Source organism: Anopheles nili, chromosome X (genome assembly GCF_943737925.1).
Source record: "Anopheles nili chromosome X, idAnoNiliSN_F5_01, whole genome shotgun sequence".
NCBI classification, from domain to species: domain Eukaryota; kingdom Metazoa; phylum Arthropoda; class Insecta; order Diptera; family Culicidae; genus Anopheles; species Anopheles nili.
The window spans coordinates 12059299-12066207 of NC_071293.1; positions in this window are offsets into that span (position 1 = coordinate 12059299).

The window sequence follows — 6909 nt, forward strand, 5'->3', positions numbered from 1 at the left end:
CCCTCCCGGTGTGAGTTTCCTTTCTAATTGATCGCGCGTGTAATGCCTGTCAGCGAGGACCACGGCGGTGAGTGGCCTGCGAAAATGAAATTGACCCTCGCTGGTGGTTCTGCACGCCGGGAAAAGCCTGCCCTTCCGTGGGGGCCCTTCTTTTTTTTTGCCAAACCATGCCCTCGTCGTTTACCCGCCGGCTTCTTGATTGTGATTGATGTTGCGTTGGCGTCCGGGTACGCAATCGGCGCGATTAGGTTTAGGTTCCCGCGTTCGGGGTATCGATCCCGTGCCCGAACGCGGCATTGATCAAACACCGGCTAATGCGCACCTACGCCGGTCTGACCAAACACCGAACCGGCGGGATGATCCGTCTTGTTGTCAGTATGTTTGATTTGCCCAACGATTGATACGATGTGCGCGATCGAGGGTCGAGAGCATGCTTTTTATACACACTTAACACCATCACCGCATCTGGTGGCTCCGTGGCCGAGCGGGTAAAGTGTGACGGCGTTTTAATACGACGACGACTGAAAGGAGGAAAGAGAGTGTTGAAGCGTTACTCGAGTTCGAATCCCAGTTGATGGCAAATGCGTGTGCCCTTCCCACAAATCTGCGTAAGCTTTTTTGTGTTGTGTTTGTGTATTTGTTACGGTTTCTTTCGCAATCCCCGAATCCCACGCAGAGGAGATCCCTTACTGAAGTACGACTTCTTCCCGTGGGAGTGTATTAGTAGACGGAAAAAACCGAGAGGGTATGAGAAGGCCACTTACGAATTCTTCCTAATGATGATAAAAAGAGAACTCAACTCCCTCGTGGCACCGAAATCAATTGAAGGGGGTGAATCCATCTCCCCATCGCGACTTCTTCCTATTTTTTATGTGTCTCGTATAATGCGGCTCTTTCTTCGAAACCAGCGTACTGTTAGCGTTTTTATTTCTGCTCAATCACGGCGCCGCTAGTTCGATCTAATCCCACCACCGGATCTCGGCGGGCGGCGAAAGGACAACCATGGGAAGGGTTTCGGTAATCGAGGTCAGGTTTTACGAACAAATAAAACCCACACACACACACACACACACCAACAAGATGGCGGCTTAGCAGAAGTAGACGAAGGCAGAAGAAGGGGAAAAAAAAACAGAAGTAAAACGAAGTACATCAGCGCTAACATCCCAACCGATGGGCCCTCTGTATCTATTCTCTTATTCTTTTCTGTTTTTTTTTTTGGCTCGCTTGTTCCGGATCCTTGCACCCTTGCCGCCAACCGCACGCTCCGTGCTCTATTGTTATTTGGCAAAATTGCTCAATGAATAAATAACGATGGTAATTTGTGTGGAGCGGTAACGCGGACGCACCGCTTCTAGGTCCTTCCGGCCGCTGGACCGTGAACGGCTTACATAAGGAGTCTGCGGGAGGGGGGGGGGGGGCTATTTTAAACACCAAACCCCGTGCGGCAAAAGAACGAAACGCCAAGCACACACAAACTTACATAGAAACAGGCACGGAAGGGCTCGCAGGTCGGACGGGAAAAGCGACTATATTTAAAGATGAAAGGCAGCATAATTTTGTATGTAACTGCCGGCAGCTGCCGCCGCCGCTTGGTGGCTGATGAACAGGTTCACACTCAATTGATTATCGACATGAAACGGGGCGAACCACCTCCTCGCTTCCCCTCCTTCTGGCCTTTAGCCCTGCCCCTTCGCGGGGTGTTTTTCCTCCCTTACGCGTAGGGTTTGGGGCGGAATCGCACGCCCAGGTGAACGAAGCATCGACCCCGACGGGCTTCCATGTTGGAAAGGGGAGGATGGAAGTCGGTGGGAGAAGGAATGAGCGGGGGAGGGAGGGTAGCAGGGCCTTTCGGGGGAGCAGATTTAGCTAAAAATATAATGATAATTAAATAATCGCCCGTTTGAGTCGCTGCGTTTCCCAGCGGCCCTACCGGGGAAACGAAGCTGGGGGTGGAGTGGGAAAACCAATGGAACTGGAAGAAGGGTGAGAAAGAGAGGGAGTGGGGGGTGGAAGCTCTCTGCATTTTCTTTAACCAGCCCACAAAGCGCCAGCCAAGGATGCGCTGCCTCACGTTTTTCTTTTTCCACGTTCCCTTTGGTTCGCTTAAAGGGTGGAAACTTTTCTAGCCTCCTTGCGGCCCCCACTACCCCCTCTCTTCCCCGCTTCACCCACAAAACCACCATGATTTATGTCGCCTACCCCCGCCTCACCCCATCGAGCGCCTTAAAGCGGCACGAGCTTAAGCCTTTGATCGGTTGGGAAAACCCGAAGGGTTTCCGTGGCGGTGGCGCATCGCTTTCGGCTCGATTTTCCGACAGTTTTCCCATTACTAGCTCGCGGTGGAGGGCGCCCGCACGGCTGGCTGCTGGTTGTTGCGGAATGTTCGCGCGATGTTTAAGGGCGAGATGTTTCTTTGCCGTCCGTTGTCGCGCGATAGTTTGCCATTTGGAACGTGCCGATGTTTGGCACTTCGGCAGAGTGTCCTGCTTTTTCAGGGTGAAAGTTTTCCCGTGTGGGATTTTTTGCTCGCTTTTCTTCTTTCTTTTTTTTTTCTTCGCTATGAGTGGAGAACTTTGTCGAAAGTTTTCTATCAATTTCTGGTGCTTCTTTATTTTTTGATTTTCTTTTTGCGTCTGAAACTGTCTGATTTAATGCGATGTTATCTGTTTTTCTTTTTCATTCATTTGCTCGCTTTGTTTTGTTGTTAGTCGCATTATATTCAGTTTTTATCATATTTTTCAGTTCCATTTATATTTTGTGCAAAGGTTTATGCTCTATTTTGTTACGATTGGATTTTTAATTTTGATGGTATCATTTTGCACTTATATTCTCTTCTGTTTTATTTTCTTTGATATATTGCTTTTATGTTACATGCTTCTTGCTTAACTTCTTTTATGCTTGAAGCATTCCCATTGGGTCTGTCGTTTGCAAACTTTATCACGGTCCCACACGGGTTTACTTTTGATTTCCCAAACTTTCCCGATAAGCGTTCAGCCCCCTACCGGTTCGCTTTTCGCCAATCCATTACGATTTCGCTACAGCTCCATGCGTAGAGCCGTTTAATCGGCTGCCAATCCGCAAAAACAAAAAAAAACAAAGCAATCGAATCCGGGCCGGAAGCGATCCCATAAAAAAAAGATGAAAATCTCGCCCAAAGGCAAGCGTTTAAAGCAGGAGCGGAAAAACGCCTGTGAGCGGGAAAAACAAATTCGCCCAAAACCTTGTTTGGGTTCGGGTTCGTTTGACGCGTTTCGCTATCGGATGTGCCGCCTATTTTTTGGTTTAGTGCTTGATTCCTGCGTTCTTTCTTTCCCTCAGTGCCCTTCCTGTAACAATTACCTCTCTCTCTCCCCCCCCCCCTCCCCATCGCTCCCCCCCACATCCAGGGAAAACCGTAGGAGCGCGCATAGTTTGTCGCGATTCGAGTTGGGCGATAAAGCTGTCAAACGCCAACGTCCGACTACTGCTCCTCTTCCTTCTCTCCTTCTTCGATTTCCCCCCATCCCCCCTCTCTTCTTTCCTCATGAGTCACTGGCAGAAGTTAAAATGAGCTATTGGGCATTACACATAATTTACTATCGAGCGGGGAGTTTGGCAATCGCGTTATGATGGCCCGAAGGAGGGTTGCACGCATACCACGGTGATATGCTCACGCTGCAGCCAATCTAGCCGATACGACCAAGGCGGGGAGGGGTGAATGGGTAGGGCATTCACCCTTCGCACGCCCTGAAACAAAAAGGAAAGGGAAATTTGTCGCTTTTGAAGCGCGACGCGCTTTTTCCTTTCTTCGCCCGTCACGCTAGCCTGCCAAAGCCGATGCGCGTGTGTGTTTGTGTGTGTGTGTGTGTGAGTTTGGGTTTAACTTCTCTCTCTTCCCTCCCTCCCTCTCCCTCACTCTGGTCACTCTACCACCACCAAACCCCAACGCAGGGCTCTCGGTCACCGGGCAAAAGTGACAAATTATTCAATATATTCGGGGCCGAGATTTTCCACACCCCAGCCTGGGTGGCCGGTCCCACGGTTTCGTTCTTTCGTGTGGTTTCCCAGCCACCCCCTCCCCCCCCCCCCACGCCCGCTTTCCACACCTCTCTACCCGGTGAACTCGGGTGGCGTAAGCCGGGCAATAAAATTTGTAAGCAAAACTAAATGGAATGTAAAACCGGTCGAGTGTAAACCACTGAATAAGAGAGCTTCGAAAATTTGTTTTATGACGTGAACGGTCGCCCGCTTTTCCGGAGCTTGCGTAGGATGAAGAGAGGAGAAGAGGGGGAGGGGGAGGGAGAAGCAGCGGGGTAGAGGTGCAGACGAATTGCGAAGCCATGGTAGTTGGTAGGGAAACCGGTTCGGCCGGAAAAGCACGCCGTCTCGCGGCCCTTCAGGATAGAGGAGTTTCGAGGAGATTTGTTTTAGGTGGTGCTTCTTCCTCTTCATGTCTACTAGCTTTTCAACCCTCCCCCCTCCTCTCTCTCTCTCTCTCTCTCTCTCTCTCTCTAGCCCCTTTTTGCTTCTTGTTTTGCGTTCTTTCATGCTCACGCTCCCGGGAGAGCCCGCAATGAGAAATTCGATTTAATTTCGTCTCTCTGATTGGGATGATTTAAAAACGAATTTGCCAAGGGGCCTGACTACGGTTTGGGAAACCACGTGTGTGTGTGTGTGTGCGCAGACGGCAAGACGTCAGGTTTCATCCTGCGGCCCAGCGAAGGGAAGGAATGTGAAACAAACCGAAGCAAATCCAAACTTAGAATACACAATCGGGCCCGGAGCCGTTCCACGGTTCGCACGTTGGAAAATTCCCCCGCCGAAGGGGTTGCCTAGGGAGGTGCCCTTCGATTGAAGAGGAAGCGAGTGTAAAGGGTGGAAGTGATGTATACCAAATCATTTGTGCATACACGCCGTAGCCCCAGAGCACCCGTTTGCTCTTCGTTTTGCCACCCGAAGGGACGATATGGAAATGCAGATTCATGCAAACGAGTCCCTTTTTCAGGGGACGCGACCAATGCCGGGTGGAGGGAGTGGGAGGAGAAAGAACGGGGACGGGAAAACATGTTGGTTTTCGAATTTCGTGCAAACAAACGGGTCCAAGAGCCCGAGCACCAGCCAAGAGCCAAGCCCAAGCTGTTGCGAGGATCGAGCAAGCTTTCCGTTTATCTTGACGTGGAGCTATTTTTTTTTGCGTTCTTGCTCCTTTTCGACGTCCCAACCGGACGGTTGGTGGAAAAGCGCACTGGAAAACCCCCCCCCCCCCCCGCGCCGGTGGCCAGCAATACCGGCAAGAACAATCAAACATCGGGCCAGCGTTCGCTTGCAAGCACGTTTTGCACAGCGTGTTTTTTTTTCTACGTTTTTTTGTTGTTTGGATTTTGTTTTGGAAATTTAATTTCTCCTGCCGTTCGGTTTGTAACGCTGCACTGCACCGGCTTGCAGCACCTGCCAGTGCAGCTGTAACGGGGCTGGAAAAATGGTCAAATAATGCTAACTCTTAATTAGCTTCGCCCCGTTCGGGCCCGAGTAGCCTTTTCAGGTTGCGTCATTTACAGGCCGGATCGGTTCGAATCGGCCAACTTTTCCCTCACGAGCGCGCTTTTCCGTAATGGACTCTTGACTGTGATGTTTATGCGTGTGTGTGTGTGTGTGTGTGTGTGGCCTGTTTGGTGGCTTCTTAATCTTGCCCACAGCCATGGGAGGAATTTTTCATCCCCTCATCCGGCGCCTAAATGTAGGCACACTGCACGTAATCTGTTCTCACCCATCCAGAAGAGTGGCGAACTCGCGCTGGGAAGCCGAATTCCACCGCAAGTGGAGGAAATCGGTGGCGAACGGTTTTTATTGAGCGAAATAAGACCCAGAATCCCAGTGAAAATGGCGCACCACGCCATCGGCGGTGGCTGGGTGAGAGTTAACTTACAAAAAAAAGGGGGCCCACAGGGCGGCTGTGACGGGAGTAACGAATAACCTACGGCTAGCCACGAAATCAACATTATCCTCTGACGAATGTAATCCTCTCGGGTACCGGGCTCATCCACCGATTGAGCACGGCCAGTCTCTGCCACCGCAACTCACAGCGTGCGCGCGCGCGCGCGCTCTGCGTCTGTTTATTTATAACCTCATTTATTAAATTTTCCCCGAGGAACTCGTTACTCCCCGGGCTGGTTTTGCCCATGGAAGGGGGGGGGGGGGTGGAGTGGCCATCCTGACCCCGCACACCGACGCGCATGAATGAACAGGACGGTGCAGTGAGCCGGAAAGCGAACCAAAGAAAATCCCCATTCGAAGGCGACCTCGAAAAAGGGAGCGAATGCGTGCCGAGCCCACGGGGTTAAGGAGGGCGAGGGAGGGGGGGGGGGAGGAAAGTAAGGGAGAGGGGAGCATATAAATGGAATGGATTAGAATGTGACCGGAGGCTAGCAGGCCCCGAGGCAAGCGACCTTTCCGGACGGGCATGACGGATGCTAGCGACGCTTGCACGCTGCCGTGCGTTTTGCATACCGTTAGGCGCCACCTCGTTTGTGCCGTCCGCGGCGTTATTTGTCATTAAACGCTTCCGGCGGTGGCGTTATTCCGGTTCAGGCCACATTGTCTCCTTTGTCCTTAGGCGGAGGGGTAGGGAATCGTGCGTGAGTTTTCGCAGTAACAACAAGACGAAGAAGGAGAAGAAAAAACACGCTGCGTAAAATCTCGAACTGGAAGCAACGACGACAAAAAAACCAACAAAAAAAAAATAACTGATAATCACACATCTAATCAGATAAAGTGCCGGTCCACGCGTCACGTTGTGTTCCTGGCGCGATTGGTGTTAGTCCCGGCGGGATCGAACCCGGATGTCACGCTTTCACTGGTGCTGGTAACAGCGTACGTCCGGTCGGTTGAAATGGCGTGTTTTAAGACCCATGAACGGTTCAATCATCACGC